General features: G+C 41.3%; 1 long non-coding RNA gene across 1 annotated transcript in view; it reads right to left on the minus strand.

Moving 5' to 3' along the window:
- Positions 1-561: 561 nt before the first annotated feature.
- The window catches only part of LOC148774200 (uncharacterized), a 60,406-nt gene continuing 39,489 nt past the window's right edge, over positions 562-21,478 (minus strand). The window contains exon 5 of the long non-coding RNA XR_016036107.1: positions 562-1,229. This is a non-coding gene — a long non-coding RNA (uncharacterized LOC148774200). The remainder of the gene's footprint in view (positions 1,230-21,478) is intronic.

The raw sequence follows: 21,478 nt of genomic DNA on the forward strand, positions 1-21,478 counted from the left end.
TTGCGACAAAGTTGCCTCATGGCCAGTGTTATGCAGTAAAAATCCTTGCAGCAAAGATGTCTACAATGAAGATGCTTACACCCAAAATACCAGACACTATCTTAAGCATTTGGGATTGTTTGACATTATTTGGGCTACTCCTATGTTTGATCCTTGGGTCGGGGAAGATCCCCTGGAGAAGTGAATGGCAACTCACTCTAGTAACCTTGCCTGGAGAATTCCATGGACAGAGGAGCTTGGCAGGCTACAGTCCACGGGGTCACAAAGAGTCAGACATGACTAAGCGACTTCTACTTTTACTTTTACTATGCTCTTAAGTTACTTGGGGTTCAGTTCGGTTCAGTTCAGTCGCTCAGTCGTGTCCGACTCTCCGCGACCCGACCAGTAAATAAAGTAAGCCAATAAATACGGTGAATTTTAGTTGTTGTTGATTTTGTCTAATGGAAACTTGAAGCAATGAAGAACACAGGAGGAAATCAGAATGCTCTCATTTTAGACGTGAACATTTTCTTTTAATCAAAACTACATAGTAGCGAAATGTAGATGTGTGTAGCACTGGCATTGGAAAGCACGTGAGAATAAGAGTTGAGTTCCACGGGTTCATTCATTTTAAAACCCTGACAGGCATACTATGTTACATGACTAATTTATTTATTAGAGCTGTCATATCTCAATTATATCTTTCTCTTGCCCGACTCTCTGGCTTCTGTAACTTTTGCCACTTAGATCCTCTTTTCCTTGTTTATCATCTACTGCTGGCAGCTGTCAAATCATGCTACCTGGAAGCCAAATTATTGTGCACACAGTGACACATGGCCCAGCCATGTTTACAGAGAAAGCTGGTGGGTTTTTTAATGCATTGTTGGGGCATAATTATGAAGTGGCAGCAACTGTTCTTCAGTAGAAGGTCAGGACAATCTATCTAACAAAAGCCATTTGTCAAGCTCCACCCAGTGAAGCATTTGTGGTCAACCAAGATTAAGCGATGGGAGGTGGGACTTGGCAGAAGTGACACCTAAAAAGCTTTGAACAGCTATCAATTCTCCGCAGAAGTAAAGAAACAAGAGTCATTGCTCTCAGACACAAAAAGGAAAACTACCTTGTGTTCAACCATCTTCTCTTCTCATCACAGAAGCTGGGCTTGAGCAGGAAAGTGGCTTGGGCTCGCCCAGTGTTCAAATACTAGACTCAGTGCAACATGTCACCTCTCTGAGAGCCAATGTTCCCATCTGTGAAAGGACAATGTATCAACCCTGCAGGGTAGGCACTGAAAATAAATGGGATAAAAAATACAGCACTGACACATGGTACTCAGCAGATGACAGCTCCTTCTTTCACTCACTCTTATGCTCCTGAAGCGTTTTTAGCTGCTTGTGATGACAGCAGAAGGACACCAGGTCTTTCGCCTCCCTGTTGCCCCAAGTCCTTGTGTCAATGCAGGGTTAAGTTCTATTTAAAAACTTTCCTCCCTCCCTCCCTTCTTCCTTCCTTCCTTTTTCTAATTCTCCACCTGCTTCCTCTCATCCTTCCTTTATCCATCATTCCATCCAATTCTTATTGCCTTTCAAAAGTTACATTTATCCAATTACATGTTTATTGTAGAAAATGTACATATTTATTGCAGACAACACAAATAAACAAAAGAAGAATATACAATTTCCCAAAGTCACATGGGGTAGCTCTGCTTCAAGTGTATGTGTGTGTCTAAATCAGCACCTCTCAACTTCTTGGCTGTATATTAGGATCACCCGGGGAGTTTTAGAGCAGATGCTCTGGGATCCCCACCCAGAAATTCTGAATTAATCAGACTGAAGTGGGGTTTGGTCACCGGATGTTTCTGAAAGTTTCCCCAGGTGATTATCCTATGCAACTAGTATCTGCCCTAGACTTCTTTTCCACACTCAAATAACATATTTCACAAAATAAGCTCAGAGCCCAATAATTCCCCTTAATATACCATGAAGATCTTCCTATGCAGATAATGTACTTCCATATAACATTTTTTTAAAAAGCAGAAGTTATACATTGTGAATTTAATCAAAAAAAGAAACTACTGATACAAAACTAAAGATATTAGGAATCTGCATAGAGTAAAATAGTAAGTATAAAAGTCTGCTAAATCCATAAATGTTTCAAGTTAAGCATCTGCAAAGGAATTTTTCACCTCTTTTCTTTCACACTGACACACATTTATGACTCGTTGATTCTGGCGAAAATCAGAGAAACTGAAAATAGTTGAGTTTATAAACTGTGTGAAATTAATTTCAACCACAGCATTCTATATGAACGTACAACCCTGATGTCATGGATGTTTTAATATCAGGTCAGAAATATGATGGTTTTTATTTTTAACAGTTATTGATATATTAGATTATTAATAATTATGATATTTTGCTTACCTAATGCCTCGGTGAACAAAATATGAATATTTATTATTTACTTTAAAAACATGTAGAAGACTTCAACATAAGAACCACACACATTTAAATGTTTTCTTGTAAAACACAATCTCAGGCAAATTAATGGCTTTTGCTGTTTGTTGTTTCTGGTAATGACTATCACTTTTCTTCATAAGAATACAAGGTGTATTCTTGTGCAATATGAAGAATTGCTTAAGGGCAAAGAATTCTTAAACAGCATTAAACATTTCAGCAAAGGAATTTCACATATTTTTCAAATTTGCTGTGAGGTAGACTATTATATTTCATTGACGGTTTCATGATATAGCTTTAAAATTTTTTTGAATAGATGTCTTTCTGGGAATCATTTATTTTAAGTGATTTTTGATAATAAAATATCCTCTAATATGCAAAGCCTCTCAATGCAACTGCAATAATTACCAGGATGTTCTGGAACTAACAGAAGATGACAGTCTCATTTCCACAGTCCTTTCCACTGTTTTAAAATCTTAACATTTGCACTGCACTCAATTTTTGTATGGACTGATAGACTTGACATTTTAAAAATCATTGCTTAAAATTAGTTTAAATCAATTTTTATATAATCTTCTAACTGCTTTTGAGTAATGACTTTATAAGAGGCAACAACATAAGAGCCAAGTGAGATATATTCTTCTTCTTTCTGTAAACTATTAGTGAACATAAGAATTCAGTTAAAACCTCACATTCTCTGGCAAGTTTTTCATTAGGAAGTCTCTACCTTAGCAGAGTATAATAAATTATTCCTTTCTCCAGGTTATTTTATCTTATACTTATGTCTATAACTGTGTGATACAGTTCTGTTACTGAATGATTACATAATCACTTTCCCCACTAGAATTGTGAGCTTCCTGTGAGACCATGTTTCTAAGGCTAACTCATTCACTTCCCCCACCTGCTCCTAGCAGAATGTCTGGCAAGTATTAAGTATTCAATAAATGTCTTTGAATGAATGCATAAATGAATTTTAAAAAGACTGCCTTTTATTTAAAACACATTTTTGCCTTAAAAGTGCTTTATATAAATATTATTTCTCTTGATCCATGTGAGAATCCAAAGAAATAGCCATTATCATCCCTAAGAGATGTTAAGTGAATTTGCCAAGGTCAAGTAGCTACTTGGACAGAAATTCAAGGACCACTTCTTGAGCTCCCACCCTAAATACATTACGATGTTATCCACAAGCCGTCTTCCACTTTCGAGTAGAATAAAATAGGTCATGCCTGCACAATGTTTCTGTGCAGCATCAGAAAACCTGAAAAAAATGACAAAAGCATGTTTTTTTAGATATCAGAGAGCTGTGAGACCAATACAGACCAGATGATTGGGTTTAACCTGTACAGTGGGTCTCTGCTGGAGGAAAGAGAAACCAGTGAAGTTTTGTGCACAGCTGGCATGACAGGTTGAAAATTTGAGGAGCAGCAATGTGGCTGGTTTCCCCAGGAGACATCTGTTGAGTCTGGAGTTGTGTGAAGGAAGCAGGGAGGCTAGGTGTGGACCAGCAGAATGAAGTCACCTACATTCCACATATCTAGGAGGCAAACTCCTGCTGGAGGGAGGGAGCCCATCTTAACTATAGAGCTGGTCTCCCCCCTCAAGATATCTTCTACACTTCCAGCTTTCAAGAGAAGGAGGCTAAACAGATGAGCTCGGAATCTCCAAAGAGCAGAGCAGAATGAACTACTCCGTTTCAGGGCTAAGGAGACAAAGACGGCCAGGTTCTTAATCAAAAGCCATGTAGGAACATGTCTAAGGATGGGATGAGCCACAGCAGACCTAGCCTTTGTGTGAGTGTGTGGGGAGAGAGAGAGAGAGAGACTTATCATAGGAACTGGTTTAGACAATTATGGGGGCCAAGAATCCCTGGTCAGCCATCTACATGCTGGAGAACCAGCCAGTGGTGTGATTCAGTCTGAGTTCAGAGATCTGAAAACCAAGGGAGCCGATGGTACAAGTATCAGTCTGAATCCAAAGGGTTCAAGAATCAGGGGATAGGGGTTAATGGGACAAGTCCTGGTCCAAGTCTTAAGGTCCAGGAGCCAGGATTGCCAGTGTCTGAGGGCAGGACAAAAGGGATGTTCAAGCAAAGAGAGCAAATTCATTCTTCCTCCACGCGTTGCTCTACTCAGGCCCCCGACAAATTGGATAAGGCCCATCTGCACTGGTGAGAATGATCTTTACTCAGTCCACCAACTCAAATGCTAATCTCTTCCAGAAACACCCTCACAGACATGCCCGGTAACAATGCTTTACCAGCCATCTGGAAATTCCTTAGCCCAATCAAGTTGTCACATAAACTGACCATCACGGTTGGTTGACTTCTTATCTCTCCATATTTCCTCTTAATCTTTTCTTTAACTAGTGGGTTCTAGAAGAAGGACAGAACCATTTGGCTTCCTCCATACTCCCCAAACCCATGACCACTTAGAGATTCGGCATCAGTTAGGGTATTTTCAGGTGCAAGTAATAGAAATTCAAACTGGATCACACAACAATGGTAACATATTCCTTAAGGTGTGGCCCAATCAGAGTTACAGTTCTCTAATTTTTCTCAGTTTTCCCTTCTTGGTGTGTTGGGTTGATTCTGAGGTTAGCATGTTATACGTTGGCAAAGTAACAATAAAATCATAACTTTACATCCTACACTACAAAGAAAGAAAGAAATGTGTTTCAGAAGTACCAGTAATAGTTCTGAAATTTGCTATAGGCCAAGACCAAGGCTAAGACCATCTCTGATCTAATCAATGTAGTCAATACAAGAAAATGTACTCTTTGGGCCAGTACCTATCATTTGTTCCAGCCCTGAAGAAAGATATTTGATGGTAACGATGGATCTCCAGTAGACGTGGGGACTATTGGAAAAGGTTCAGTGGGGCATGGATATTGGGGGCCAGCCAACAGGTGACCACAATACTCAACACAGATTCTCACACAAACACACACACGTCAGCTGCTGCTGCTAAGTCACTTCAGTCGTGTCCGACTCTGTGTGACCCCATAGACGGAAGCCCACCAGGCTCCCCCATCCCTGGGATTCTCCAGGCAAGAATACTGGAGTGGGTTGCCATTTCCTTCTCTAATGTGTGAAAGTGAAAAGTGAAAGTGAAGTCGCTCAGTCGTGTCCGACCCTTAGCGACCCCACGGACTGCAGCCTACCAGGCTCCTCCATCCATGGGATTTTCTAGGCAAGAGTACTGGAGTGGCTTGCCATTGCCTTCTCCACACCTCAGCTAGCAGCAACTAAAAGCTTAACCAAAGGAATGAACATAAATCATTTACAGAGTATGTTAGAGCAAGAGATTCATACTGAAGACAAAAACTGTGTTAAATTGAAAAACTATAGTTTAGTGGACCAAAGAGGATAAATAACATTGTGATGGGTTTTCTTTCATCTTTCCTATTGAAGGGCTTCTATAAAAAAGAGCACAGACTTTCCTTTGCACTTCAAGTATTACGCTTTTGAGCATTATATTTGTACTCTCAAGTATAATCGTATTACATCAGGATCTTAAATCAATACTTCAACATCTCTGTTAATGTTCTAAGAATGTTGCATGCTCATGACTGTGTAAGCATTACTGAACTTGGCATTCTGCTCATGTCGCCTTCATTGTTTGATTAATACTCATGTAAAAACATTGCTATAATTACAATAATGGTGGCTGGCAGACACCCTCTGTGAGCATAAAAGGAAAATTAGAGCACCAAGAAAATGTGTGGTAAAGAGGAAAGGGGTTGGCTGAGCAGGGGGTGATAAGTTCTCCAAGTTAAAGCAATGAATATAAAAGCTGGATTTATATACTGAGCTGGAAAAGATCTCAAGAAGTCATCTGGTCCATTCCCCAACTTTTAGGCAGCAGCACACATTAAAATGATTCAGGGCTAAGAGTTAATTGTATTCTGTGCAGCATTTTTTTTTTCTCTTAAAAATTGAACAAACAGTAGGGGAAAGAAAAGTCCAATTAATTCTTAATTCAAAGCTTATTGTATTTTGTAGTTCTTAAATATTTGAGAGAAGATTTTAAAATTCCAAATCCTTGCCAGATAGAAAGAAGATATTTCAAAATAAGTATTTTACTCTTTGCTCTGCCGGTATGATATGAGGCAGCAAATCCTTCATTACCACAAAAAGCCTAAGGGAAGACTTTGGAACTAGGATTGAACTAGCGAATTCTGCTTTTCTGAGACTGTTGAGGGACAGTTTGTTCTATAATTTCCCCAGGGATTATTAAGCACACAGTCCAACCAAAATGCTAAAAAAAAAATATGTTAGTTATATTTTTAAGAAACTCTCACATATTTCATGAAAGTATAGTATTCTTTTCTTCATATCATATTGATTTATATGTAATTTAAATTATGATAGCAACATAGCACTTTTCTCCAGCAACTCAGTTTCCACTTCTTAAAGTTTAGCCTCAAGATATAATCATAGATGTGAGAAAATACTTAGATACAAATGTTAATTACAACATTATACCTAAGAGCCAAAATTGAAAACCACTATAATACCCAACAACACAAAGTGGTCCAATAAATTATGGTGCTTCTGTACAACAAAATATTACATAAGCCAGAGGAGTGGGATGGGGAGTGAGATGGGAGGGAATATGTGTATACCTATGGCTGATTCATGTTGAGGTTTGACAGAAAACAACAAAATTCTGTAAAGCAATTATCCTTCAATAAAAAATAAAAAGAAAAAAATTATGTAATAAAGTATCAATGTTATGGGAAAATGTTTGTGACGTGTATCATTGTGAAAAACTCCAAGTGTGTATAGTATGATCCCATTTTAAAAACAAACAATATGATCTAAAGGAAATATACCAAAATATTAATAAAGAGATAAAGCTGAGTGGTAGGGCTTCCCTTGTAGCTCAGTTGGTAAAGAATCCACCTGCAATGCAGGAATTCACCTGTAATGCAGATGACCCAGGTTCGATTCCTGGGTCTGGAAGATCCCCTGGATAAGGAAATGGCAACCCACTCCAGTATTCTTGCCTGAAAAATCTCATGGACAGAGGAGTCTGGCGGACTATAGTTCATGGGGTCGCAAGAGTCAGACACTATTTAACAACTAAACCACAAAGTTGAGTGGTAGTTACACAGGTAATTGCTACTATTTCCTATGTGCTCTATTATATTTTCAATAGTGAATATATGTCACTTGGATAGCTAGGGAAAAAACCCATAAGAACCCTCCTACACTGTTGGTGGGAATGTAAATTGATATAGCTACTATGGAGAATAGTATGGAGATTCCTTTAAAAACTAAAAATAGATGATTATCTCATGATTCAACAATCCTACTCCTGGACATCTATCTGGAAAAGAGGAAAACTCTAATTCGAAAAGATACATGCACCCCAGTGCTCACTGCAGCATGATTTATAATAACCAAGATATGGAAACAACCTAAATGTTCATCAACAGATGAATGGATAAATATATTACTCAGCCATAAAAGAATGAAATCACACCATCTGCAGCAACATGGATGGACTTACAGATTATAATACTAAGTGAAGTCAGACAGAGAAAGCAAATATATGATATCACTTATATGTGGAATCTAAAAAAAGATGCAAGTGATTTTATTTACAAAATAGACTCACAGACATAGAAAACAAACTTATGGTAACCAAAGGGGGAGAGGGGAATAAATTAGGAGTTTGGGATTAACAGTACACACTACTGTATAACATAGATAAGCAAAAAGGACCAACTACTATAAAGCACAGGGAACTATATTCAACACCTTGTAATAACCTATAAGGAAAAGAATCTGAAAATTTTATATATATATATATATATATAACTAAATCCTTTTGCTGTACAACTGAAAGTAACACAACATTGTAAATCAACTATACTTCAACAAGAAATTCACATCTATTTTTTTAATTTATTTTAATTGGAGGCTAATTACTTTACACTATTGTATTGGTTTTGCCATACATTGACATGAATCTGCCCCAGGTGTACATGTGTTCCCCATCTTGAACCCCCCTTCCACCTCTCTCCCCATCCCATCCCTCTGGTTCATACCAGTACACCAGCCCTGAGCATCCTGTATCATGCATTGAACCTGGACTGGCGATTCATTTCACATATGATAATATACATGTTTCAATGCCATTCTCCCAAATCATCCCACCCTTGCCCTCTCCCAGAGTCCAAACGACTGTTCTATACATCTATTGTTTTTAATGTAAGATCTCTTAGCTTAAGTAAGCAAATGTTCAAAATATTGTTTCTATGCATTGTGGAGGATATATATATGCACATGTTATTTATATTTCTTACTCAGTCTACATATATGCTGGGGACCCATTGTCATAAATGATTATATACATTATCTTGAAATAGTTTCATGCATTGCCACTTAGATTTCTAATTCTTCGTTCTCATGTCTTTCCATTTGACTAACGCTGTCCATGAGTCACTAGTGCTTTGAGACTCTTTCACAGTGTTTTTCTATTAGATGTGGTGTTGCCTCATCTTGTAATTCATGCCAGAGAAAGGATATTTTCTACCAGCTGCTCCTCTACAATATCATGGGCCTTTTTGGCAAGATTCATCAGTCTTTATTCTGATTTGAACTCAGGTCATTTGAGATTTCATTGAGAAGAAATTTACCTCTGATATCAAACATCATGTTGACTTTAATAAACAGAGAAGGCTCCTTTTCACAAGGCCATAAATCAATATGACAGTAAATATTCTGCTTCAAGAGAGAGCCCTCAAGGAGCCCTCAAGGAGGGCTGTCTCTTGCAAACTAAAAGCATATACTTGTACATTAAGACACTTTTACATTTTCACCTGCGTCTACTCTAAATAGACCAGATGAGATTGTAAAGAATGTTGTAGGCTGTCCTAAAGAGCTATATAACAGGCTAGCTTATGCTCCAAATTGTTTCAGATATTTTAATTGATTCAGGCCTGCCTGCAGGCCTGCCTTTAGTCTCAAGTCACCTAGATGGGAGAGTGAGGCAGGCCTTTCCATGGGGATGGGCCGCAGACTAGTAAGAGCAAGGCATCTGTGTCTGGGTGTGGTGGTCTCACTAGCAGCCCAGTGTGGGGTCTCAGAGCCAATGAGGGGTGAGGAGAACACCGACATGGGGATGTGGCAGTGGCCTCGCAGAGGCTGGTAGAGCCCTCGTGGGTTTAGGAGGTTGTGGCTCAGCTGGTAAAGAATCTGCCTGCAATGCGGGAGACCTGGATTTGATCCCTGGGTTGGGAAGATTCCTGGAGCAGGGAAAGGCTACCCAGTCCAGTATTCTGGCCTGGAGAATTCCATGGACTATACAGTGGCAGAGTTGGACATGGCTGAGCAACTTTCACTTTCACTTTCCATATGAGGCTGGGGAATCGTGGTCGTAGCACCAATGGGAGAGTAGTGTAGCAGGGGCTGTAGGGGAAAAAGTAAATACTGGGTTGGCCAAAAAGTTCGTTTCGGTTTTTCCATAACATTTTACAGAAAACCCAAATGAACTTTTTGGCCAACCCAAAATATAGTAAAATGGGAGCCAAGTTTCTCACTGTGGGAGAAAGGAGTTATAAATATGAAAAAGGGAGAAAACTAAAATGAACCTGTGCTATTGGATAGGACCAGTAGTTAGTGTGAATGCATGGTTTTCAAAATACAGTTGGCTATACCTAGAAATAACGATGTCAGTATGTATTCTATGCATGCACACATATATTCCTTAGCTCTGTCACTGAGAGGTCCTAGAAGCTTCAGCAATACCCTGAGACCTATGAGTACACTAGTGCCTAGACCTTGGTATTCAAATACCACTCCACTAAAATGAACCAGGGCTTCACAGGTAAGTGGCTGACTCGACAGCTGGGGCAGCTGGACAACAAGACTCTGCGACATCTTGTGCCAAAAAGTAAAGAAATGCTGGGGTGTATCGAAAGAGACACTCAGTTCAGTTCAGTTCAGTCGCTCAGTCGTGTCCGACTCTTTGTGACCCCATGAATCACAGCACGCCAGGCCTCCCTGTCCATTACCAACTCCTGAAGTTCACTCAAACTCATGTCCATCGAGTCGGTGATGCCATCCAGACATCTCATCCTCTGTCGTCCCCGTCTCCTCCCACCCCCAATCCCTCCTAGCATCAGACTCTTTTCCAGTGAGTCAACTCGTCGCATGAGGTGGCCAAAGTATTGGAGTTTCAGCTTTAGCATCAGTCCTTCCAATGAACACCCAGGATTGATCTCCTCCAGAATGGACTGGTTGGATCTCCTTGCAGTCCAAGGGACTCTCAAGAGTCTTCTCCAACACCACAGTTCAAAAGTATAAATTCTTCAGCGATCAGCTTTCTTCACAGTCAAACTCTCACATCCATACATGACCACAGGAAAAACCATAGCCTTGACTAGACGGAACTTGGTTGGCAAAGTAATGTCTCTGCTTTTTAACATGCTATCTAGGTTGGTCATAACTTTCCTTCCAAGGAGTAAGCGTCTTTTAATTTCCTGGCTACAATCAGCATCTGCAGTGATACGGATGGGTCATGGTGGAGAGGTCTGACAGAATGTGGTCCACTGGAGAAGGGAATGGCAAACCACTTCAGTATACTTGCTACTGGAGATCAGTGGAGAAAGAGACACTAGAGCTACTTAAATGGGGCTTTTACCGGTGAAATCTGGGACAATTTGACCTTCAAAATAAATGATAGTAACAAGTTGTAACCCAAGAGTCCACACTACTATAAATAAATAAGGAGAGAAAGTTTTCCTTACAGTAGAATTCCGACTAGAAAATAGAAGGAATGTTGGAATTGAAAAATCACCATTTGGCAACCATGGAAGTAATAATGAACTGAGCCAAGAAATGTCAATGAATGGTAAAATAACAGGTAAAAAAACTGACATTTTCATAGCCTCAGAGTATCTTCCTACAAAATATGTTGGCTTCTGCTCATTATATGTATGGGTTTTCTTTGCATGAAAATCAGTAGGGAAAAGTTAGCCATTCCTAAGGAAACCAGTCTCATTCTTTGCTGAGAATCCCAGAGTCTCAGTCTGTGTATTTCCACCACTGAGAGTGAATTGCTGGGGATCACCATGGACAATTAAAAAAGTGAATTTTATTTAGAAAAGGCAGAGGAACCAGAGATAAAATTGCCAAAATCCTCTGGATCATCACAAAAGCAAGAGAGTTCCAGAAAAAACATCTACTTTTGCTTTATTGACTACGCCAAAGCCTCAAACTGTGTGGATCACCACGAATGGATCACCACGAACTGTGAAAAATTCTTCAAGAGACTCACCTGCATGCAGGTCAAGAAGCAACAGTTAGAACTGGACATGGTAAAACAGACTGGTTTCAAATTGGGAAAGGAGTACATCAAGGCTGTATATTGTCACCCTGCTTATCTAACTTATATGCAGAGTACATGATGAGAAACGCCGGGCTGGATGAAGCACAAGCTGGAATCAAGATTGCCGGGAAAAATATCAATAACCTCAGATATGCAGATGACACCACCCTTATGGCAGAAAGTGAAGAAGAACTAAAAAGTCTCTTGATGAAACTGAAAAAGGAGAGTGAAAAAGTTGGCTTAAAGCTCAACATTCAGAAAACTAAGATCATGATATCCAGTCCCATCACTTCATGGCAAATAGATGGGGAAACAGTGGAAACAGTGGCTGACTTCATTTTTCTGGGCTCCAAAATCACTGCAGATGGTGATTGCAGCCATGAAATTAAAAGACTCTTATTCTTTGGAAGGAAAGTTATGACCTACCTAGACAGCATATTAAGAAGCAGAAACATTACTTTGTCAACAAAGGTCTGTCTAGTCAAGGCTATGGTTTTTCCAGTGGTCATGTATGGATGTGAGAGTTGGACTGCAAAAGAAAGCTGAGCCCAGAAGAATTAATGCTTTTGAACTGTGGTGTTGGAGAAGACTCTTGAGAGTTCCTTGGACTGCAAGAAGATTCAACCAGTCCATCCTAAAGGAGATCAGTCCTGGGTGTTCTTTGGAAGGACTGATGTTGAAGCTGAAACTCCAATACTTTGGCCACCTGATGCGAAAAGCTGACTCATCTGAAAAGACTCTGATGCTGGGAAAGATTGAGGGCAGGAGGAGAAGGGGTCGACAGAGGATGAGATGGTTGGATGGCATCACCGACTCAATGTACATGGGTTTGGATGGACTGTGGAAGTTGGTGATGGACAGGGAGGCCTGGCGTGCTGCGGTTCATGGGGTCGCAAAGAGTCGTATACGACTGAGCGACTGAACTGAACTGAACCACAGAAAACCCACTTGAAGGCTTGAAACGTTCTCTGATTACCCCAAGTGGACGTGATCTTTCCTTATTTGCTCCTCTGGAGCACCTGACTAGTATTCGACTCAGAGCTCTAGACTAATATCACTATAATCTTTTTTTAACCTTGAAAAAACTTTTGCATTGCTCTGTGCATGTGAGTGCTCAGTTGTGTCTGACTCTTTCTGACCCCATGTACTATAGCCTGCCAGGCTCCTCTGTCCATGGAATTTCCCAGGCAAGAATACTGGAGGTGGTTGCCATTTCCTCCAGGGATATCTTCCCGACCCAGGGATCAAACTTGTGTCTCCTGTGTCTCTGGGTATTGTCAGATGGGTTCTTTACCGCTGCACCACCTCTACCTTGGCACTATTGACATTGTGGACTGGATACTTTGACGTTGGGGCTGTTTCATGCATTGTAGGCTGTTTAGCAGCAACCCTGACCTCTACACGCTAGATGCCAGCAGCTTCATTCCCCATCCCCACCCCCACCTGCAGCTTCGACTGTCGAAATTGCCTCCAGACACGACCAAATGTCTGGTGGGGGAGTGGAAAGAAAAATTACCCTCAGCTGAGAACCACTGCCTCATTCTGAAGGTATGTTAATATGTGCCATGCTTCTAGATGGAACACTGCAAGGGCCACACCTTGCAAAGCTCCAGGCAGAACAGTTCCTAGCTATGCGTGCTTAATATATCTGAAAAATAAGTGGTCAGTCAGTGTTCCAGGATCTTGCAGGCCACATCACACTTTTGGAATAAACAATGGGTTAATGTTTTCAAAAGAGAAAATAAAAAGGAAACATTTCATTCCACTGTGCTTTTAGATACTCCTGGGTTTCGCACCTGAATGAGTTAAGCCTTTTATTTTCTTTTTTGAGGAGTAAAATACAGGTTGTCAACTTCTCCGGGGTGATAAGGAAGAATACAATTAGAATCTTACCCAAATGAAGTTTTCTTTTTGCCTCACACAATGCATTCCATTAAGAGTACCTCACAAACAGAACATTTCCCCCTACTTCCTTCATATTCTTTTAACTGGGAGTTTCAAAAGGGCCCAATGCTCACTGTAAATTTTTTAAAAATTGTCCCTCTGAAGAGTTACCGCCTAAAATAAGCATGCTGGAGCACGATTTTTAAAAATCCACTCATCCCTGGCCACCCCCTACAAGTTAAAATGTGCCCTTTAAAAGTGTTTCAAGTAAAGTTGATGACCCCTCCCAATTTCCTTTCTTTTCCATTCCCACTCACAGTGTCTTATGTAATTTTTATAGGAGGTACATATGCAAGGAATATCAATAGAGGAAATACATTTCAAGCCAAATCGTATATGCAGGCAAGTTAATTCCACACCATTTCAACCTTATGATCTCAGCTAGATGGAAATAATACAGCAGTTTCCCAGATCGGGCTGGGGGTGCAGGGTTGGAAGAAACTGCTGGATGTGGCTTGGATGGGCTGGTAGCAAGGATTTAGTAGAGGTTTTTATAAGAAGTCCCACCCAGCCCACTAGGAGATCAGGGCTGAGACACCATCCTAAGGGATGATGGAATGAGAGAATCTTCAGGTCGTATAAGCTGAGCCTCTGTCAGAGAGGCCAGACCCTGCAGAAGGGCCGGGATCTAAGACAGGCTCAAATGGAGCCCTGCAGGCTCTAGCAGGTGGTTTCCATCTATTCTTAACAAACTTTTATTTTAGAATAATTTGAACCTGCAAAGGGAGAGAGTTCTCCTATACCTCTCACCCATTTCCCCTCACTGTTGGCATCTTACATTACCACGGTGTTGGGCTGCCACGCACCGACACCCTCCCCCCCAGGCCTACAAGCCCTGTACTTGCCCAACTTCAAGACCAAAGACAGAGCCCAGAGTGAAGAACGGAGACTTCACTGGCTTAGTGGATGGAGGAGCTTACCCGTCTGATGCAAAGCTCCTGGAGCAATACCCCATCGTGTGTAGCAGACGGCCGGACAGGACGTGGTAGCAGTCTTGGTGTGGAGTGGTGGGGGGAGGTTACCAGTTGTGGGGGGAACTGACGTCATCTTGGCTCATCAGTAACCAGAGGAACCAGCAAAGGGGCACTCCCCTCACCATCGCTTTGATAAGCACAGTGGAGAGCTCTGATCTAAAGCTAGAACAGCCATTAGCTGGGACCAGGGCAAGTGTGTAGAAAGATCAGTCAAGTGCATAGAGTGTCGGTGGAGCAGGTGCTGGTTGGGCAGGGGATGCACAAAGAGCAAAAGAACAGCCATCTTGGGTGGCCTGACCCTACACATAACAGTATTTGTCAAAACTAAGAAACTAACATTGGTTTATTATCTGTTTATTTTTAACTAAAAGGTGTAACTATTTTCTTTACTATAAAAACATTCAACACACATTTGAGGTTTCAGATGTCTGAGGGGTGCAGGCCAGTGGCTCCCTCAAGGACATAGAAAAGGCAGTTAATGAGATGCTCCTGTCATATCCATTTTAAAGATGAACTCCAGGGATTCCCTGGTGGTCCAGGGGCTAAGATTTGGAGCCCCCCCAATGCAGGGGGCTCAGATTTGATCCCTGGTCAGGGAACTAGTTCCCACATGCAGCAACTAAACTCCTGAATGCCACAACTAAGATCTGGTACAGTCAAATAAATAAGTTTTTTTAAAAAAGAAAGAACTCCATAGCAAGCCTTGTTCCCCAGCATTTGAGGTAGGTCCTTCAGTCCCTGAGCATTTTCAGTAATATGTCTGGAGGGGTATTTAGGGTCTCAGAGGGCATTCTCATCATGCAGGATGGTGGGGAGGGCCGGGCCGTCTCCTCAGCATTCTAGCCATGGAGTTCCTTTGTGGGGGTGGAGTTAAAATCTGAAGACTGGAGCTCTTGGGGCCTCCATGTAGTCATCCCAAGGTCCTGGTAGAAGCATGTTTTCTTCCACCTATTTGGGAAAACCCAGAGTCTAGCTTAAGACCTAGACCTTTAGAGATCAGCTCTGGGGCTCTTGGAGCCTTGAGAGCAGGATCCAGGGCAGAGGCTCCTGCTCATCCCTTTTAGAAAGGTCAGGAATCTAGGATCTTTTTTAGAGGGGATGCTCTTGTTTACTTTTTATGAAATATAAGCCCTACCCACGGGGCTGTTTGTCTCTCAGCCACCTGGGGAAGTCGCTGACAAGCAGATCCTTAAACCCAGAGTCAGTGGCTGTGGAATGGGTCCTAAAGATTTGTGTGTCTAACAAGTTCCCCAGATGATTCTGATTTAAGTAGGTGCTTAAGTAGGTTTATGCTGTTTGACTAGTCTGTGCATTCTAGGCACTAGAATTCCAACTACTGTCCGCTGAGCAAGTCATGATTCTCACTCACAGGAAGGAAGGGGGTGCTCCTTAATTCAGGATTTCATAAATTTTATGTTACTGCCATTCACTGACAGTAACTGAACATATATCATGGAGGAGAACTAGGTACACATTCCTAAACTCTTAACTCAAGCATGAATGTATATATCACAAATTACACGCAGCACATTCTAGTAATAAATACTTATTCTCCACTAGAGGCAGTCAAGGGAATTGTTCTGTCCTGGGTTTGGGTTCCTGGATTTCTGTTGCTTTCCAGGATCTTTCAGTATTTTGAGAAGGTCACTTCATCCTCTCCTGGCTTATAGAGTTTCTGCTAAGAAATCTGCATACAGCCTAATTGGGGTTCCTTTGTAAGTTATCACTGTTTTCCCCACCAGCCTTTAAAATTCATTCTTGGTCATTGACTTTTGACATAATTTGTCTTGGAGAAGGTCTTTTTGCATTGAGGTAACTAGTTGTTCTTTTAGCTTCATGAACTTATCTATACTGTTCCTTCTCTAGGTTTGGGAAGTCCTCAGTGATTATTTCTTTAAATAAATTCTCTGCACCCTTCTCCCTCTCATCTCTGAGTACCTATTATCCTAATACTGCCCTAAAAGGGTTGGATCATTCCCATAGAATTTCCTTACTTTTTAAGATCTTGATTCTCTTTCCTCTTCTACCTGTATAGTTTTTAGATTTCTATCTTGCCAATTCTCTCTTCCATATCATCTGCTCTGTTTCCAAAACTTTCTAATGCATTTTTCATCTTGTTGAGTTCTTCAACTCCAGAATTTCAGTTGGTTCTGTTTTAGTTTCAATCACTTTGGTAAAGTAGTTCTTCTGTTCATTAATTTCATTCCTGTGCTCACTGAACTGCCTTCCTGAGTTTTCTTGTAGCTTGTTGAGTTTCTTCATGACAGCTATTTTGAATTCTCAGATAGATCACAACATTCTGTGACCTTAAGTTTGGTTTCTGGAAGATCATAATTTTCTTTTTTGTGATGTACTCTTACTGTGGTTCTTCATGATGCTTGATGAGTTGTTTTCTCTGCCAGCACATTTGAAGTAGTGAATACCTTTCTTTTCTTTTCTTTTGGCCATACTGCACAATTTGTGGAATCTTAGTTCTCCAACCCGGGCCTCAGCACTAAAAGCATGCTTCAGTTGTGTCCCACTCTTTGCGACCCTATGGACCATAGCCCTCCAGTCTCCTCTGTCCATGGGATTGTCCAGGCAAGAATACTGGAGTTTGTTGCCTTTTCCTACTCCAGGGGTGATCTGCTTGACCCAGGGTTCAAACCTGCATCTCTTACATTTTTTTGTTATTGTTGTTGAAAATTCAATAGCTTTATTCCCCTCACTTCTACACATTTTGTGGTTTGTATAAAAAGATTTATTGCGTTTTTTCCTTGTGAATGAAAATTGACAGACATAAAGTCCAGTGATGCCAAAGGGATGTGATGCACATGTGACAGGCTACTCTGTGCCTGTCTGCATGAAATGTCACTCATTTTAAAGAACTTTTCCCTTTCTTTCTTAACAGGAAGAGAAAATGATGTATTTTCCCTGCTAGACCACAGTGAATTGACTTGAATTGTTGTTGTTGTTTAAATTATTTATTTTAATTGGAGGCTAATTACTTTACCATACTGTAGTGGTTTTTGCCATACATTCACATGAATCAGCCATGGGTGTACATGTGTTCCCCATCCTGAACCCCTTACCCACCTCCTTCCCCGTCCCATCCCTCAGGGTCCTCCCAATGCACTGGCCCTGAGCGCCCTGTCTCACGCATCGAACCTGGACTGGTGATCTATTTCACATATGATAATACACATGTTTCAATGCTATTCTCTCAAATCATCCCACCCTCACCTCCCACAGAGTCCAAAAGTCTGTTCTTTACATCCGTGTCTCTTTTGCTGTCTCGCATAGAGGGTCATCATTACCATCCTTCTAAATGTTTCTTGCATTGGCAGGCAGGTTCTTCACCAGTAGCGGTAAAGATTTTTTTTTTTAACGTTGTTGCGATTCACGGGGTCGCAAAGAGTCCGACACAACTGAGCGACTGAACGGAACTGAACTGAACTGAATCGTTAGAAATTAGAGGCCTTTCTTTTGTTTTCCAGTAGATGGTGCTGCAGCACAGGTTCTGTCTTTCTCTTGCCTGCGCTGCCTCTTTATAACCGAGTCACCACTTCGCACAGTGCGCCACCTCTGTCAGAAGTGTGCCCTCGTCGCTGCTTGTGAATCCAGAGTCGTTGGTACCCTGCTGCTCCTGGTGTCCTTGGTTTTACCACCTGGGGTACCAGGGCGGTGGTGCTTTTCCTGGGTCCAGGGTCTCTTGGCTCTGCTGTCTTGACTGATAACTATGGTGTGTGTTTGTGTGTCTAGGGCAACACTGCCCAGTAGAATTTTCTGCAATAATAATATGCTCTATATCTGTACTCTTCAATAAAGCTGTCACAGTGTGACAACTGAACACTTGAAGGGTGGCTGGTGCAACTGGGGAACTGAATTTTTTTTATTTTATTAAAGTTTCATTAATTTACACTTAAATAGACACACTGACTATGGCTACCATACTGGAGAACGTGGGGCTTTAGAACAGGTACGAAAATGTTGTCATTTAGTTCTTCTGGCAGTTTCTTGGATTCAATTTCTTGAACATATCGCAAGATGGAACTTTTTTTACCCTAAATTCTGCGAACAAATAGGATTGCAGTGAAATGCTACTGTAGTCAAATGAATGAAAGCCAAATAAGGACAGACCTTTCCCCCCAAAAGAGTCATGTATCTACAGGGAAGGGAAATCTGGTCTAACAAACCAGGTACATTTTACACCTGGAAGCTCCACTGTGTCTCACTGCTAATGTCCATCTAGTAAACTGATTGATTTTCCTGTTAGGATGTAGTGCAAACACAATCTGAATGTTTTTTTAAGCTAAAGCCTACTACAGCTAATAAAAAGGACACCATTTGTACTTCAATGATCCTGATGGGTTATGATAAATGGCTGCATAACACATTCCAAATAGAATTTATATAGCACAGATCTCAGTTTTCTTTCTTGTCAAGCAGCTATTTTACCTTCTATTAAATTATCCAAATACAGTTTCATTTTTATAACATTATTTCTCCTGTCTCAAAACACTTGCATCTTCTCTCTCACAATATCACCTTCTCTCTATGTATTGCAATTTCGGTTCCATACCTACTTTGTGTCCTTGCATTTTTAGAATAGTATTCTCAAGAATATCGTCAACAGGGGACTTCCCTGGTGGTCCAGGGGCTACGAATCTGCACTCCCAATGCAGGGGGCCTGGGTTTGATCCCATGTACTGCAACTAAACTCAATACCCAAGATGCCACCACGGTGCAACCAAATAAATAAATAATAAAAATAAATATTAGAAAATAATATTCTTGATCCCCTTTTCTAATGCTTATTGGGTTCCACAAACCTTTCCTTTCTTTTTCACACAATCCACTTTATGACTCAATTGTAGTCAAATTCAATTCAACAGACTCCTTCCCCATCAACTAATGGAACAACATAAGAATCCTGGGTGCTGGCTGAACTGCAACCCCTCAGATGCCAAGGCCAACATTTAAGCTATAAAGAAGAAAAGCAGCCCATGGAGAAGACCAGAGGAAAGGTCAGAAAATGATAGAAGATACCAAGAAAGTTATCAGTGGTTCGTCCTGTGGAAGAGACGTCCTGTAAGCTAAGCACTGAGAATGTTCTCCACGAGGACATCATCTACAACCTTGTTTAGAACATTTCCAGAGACTACAGGGTTGAGAAGTTAACGGAAGATGGTGAAGCTGCCATCACAAACATAGACCATATCTCCAAAACACTGGATAAAGAGAGAAGGAGAAAGAGAAAAGGAGCTACAAAGGGCTCAGGGAGAAGAGGCTTTTGTTTCGAATGGGAGAAACTTGACCAAATTAACATCGGCTGGGACCTTCCAGCCTCTGAGAGGTTAAGATAAACCTGGTCCAAAGCCGCAGTCCAGGGCTCCCTGCCCTGATTTCAGTGACCTGAGAGCTTGCTCCTTCATACTTCTGGCCACCTGCACATCCATACATGTGGTCTCAGGTCTATCCCATGTCACCTCACTGGAAATCTCAGCCCTTTCCCTAGTTTCGAAAGAGATAACACATATTCCCATTACTAGTAATATATATAATCAAACAGTCATAAGTTAAAAAACTTACAGGAAAATTGGAGGTGCTCCCAGAGAGGGCTTAACTGCAAATCTGTGCCTTCTGCCATCCATTTGACTCCTCCTATACCCTCCCCATTGGAAGGACTGATGCTAAAGCTGAAACTCCAATACTTTGGCCACCTCATGCGACAAGTTGACTCACTGGAAAAGAGTCTGATGCTGGGAGGGATTGGGGGTGGGAGGAGAAGGGGACGACAGAGAATGAGATGGCTGGATGGCATCACCGACTCGATGGACATGAGTTTGAGTGAACTCCGGGAGTTGGTGATGGACAGGGAGGCCTGGCGTGCTGTGATTCATGGGGTCACAAAGAGTTGGACACGACTGAGTGACTGAACTGAACTGAACTGGATACCCTCCCCAATTTGCTCCTTTTCCTTTAGAACAAGGAACGACTTTCCTCATCTAGAGCAGAGCAATGCTCCCACAGTCAATCCCCTGTAAGTCTCAGCTGCAAACACTATGGGCTTATCCACTGATTTTGCTAACAAATTCTAGACAGGAACTTTCAGGCCACTTGCTAAGAGACTCCAACTATTCTCTATCCCATTACATTAGCGATCTGGGGATTGAGGGTTTATAGGGATGCGGAGATGGAGACATGGAGTGAAGTGCTGGGAGACACTTGGAGGAGATGGGAGGGCAGTTGCCTTATTTCTTATCATTTGTGGGGCAGGAGGTGAGAATAGGTGAGAATGAAGATGAGCCTGTACAGGTTGCAGCGTATTTATGCAGGGTGGGATGGGAGAGAGAGGAAATGAAGATTGGTGGACTCAATAGTTTCTGTGGGACTGAGATATTCTTCTAGGAGAGACAGAGAGCTGAAGAAGGTTTGGGATACTGACCTGAGGGGGATGGAGAAGGAGAAAGAAAGAGAGAAAAGGAGAGAGAGGGAAAGAGAGATTCTTAGGGAAAGGGACTGACAAGCTGAACTGATAATCCTGTCATGAAACTAAAAGACACTTGCTCCTTGGAAGAAAAACTATGACAAATCTAGACAGCATATTAAAAAGCAGAGACATTACTTTGCCAATAAAGGTTCTAGTCAAAGATATGGTTTTTCCAGTAGTCATGTATGAATGTGAGAGATGGATCATAAATAAAGCTAAGAGCTAAAGAATTGATGCTTTTGAACTGTGGTGTTGGAGAAGACTCTTGAGAGTTCCTTGGACTGCAAGGAGATCAAACCAGTCAATCATATTCAC

Source organism: Moschus berezovskii, chromosome 23 (assembly GCF_049115385.1).
Source record: "Moschus berezovskii isolate FMDL1 chromosome 23, NW_MosBer_1.0, whole genome shotgun sequence".
Lineage (NCBI taxonomy): Eukaryota > Metazoa > Chordata > Mammalia > Artiodactyla > Moschidae > Moschus > Moschus berezovskii.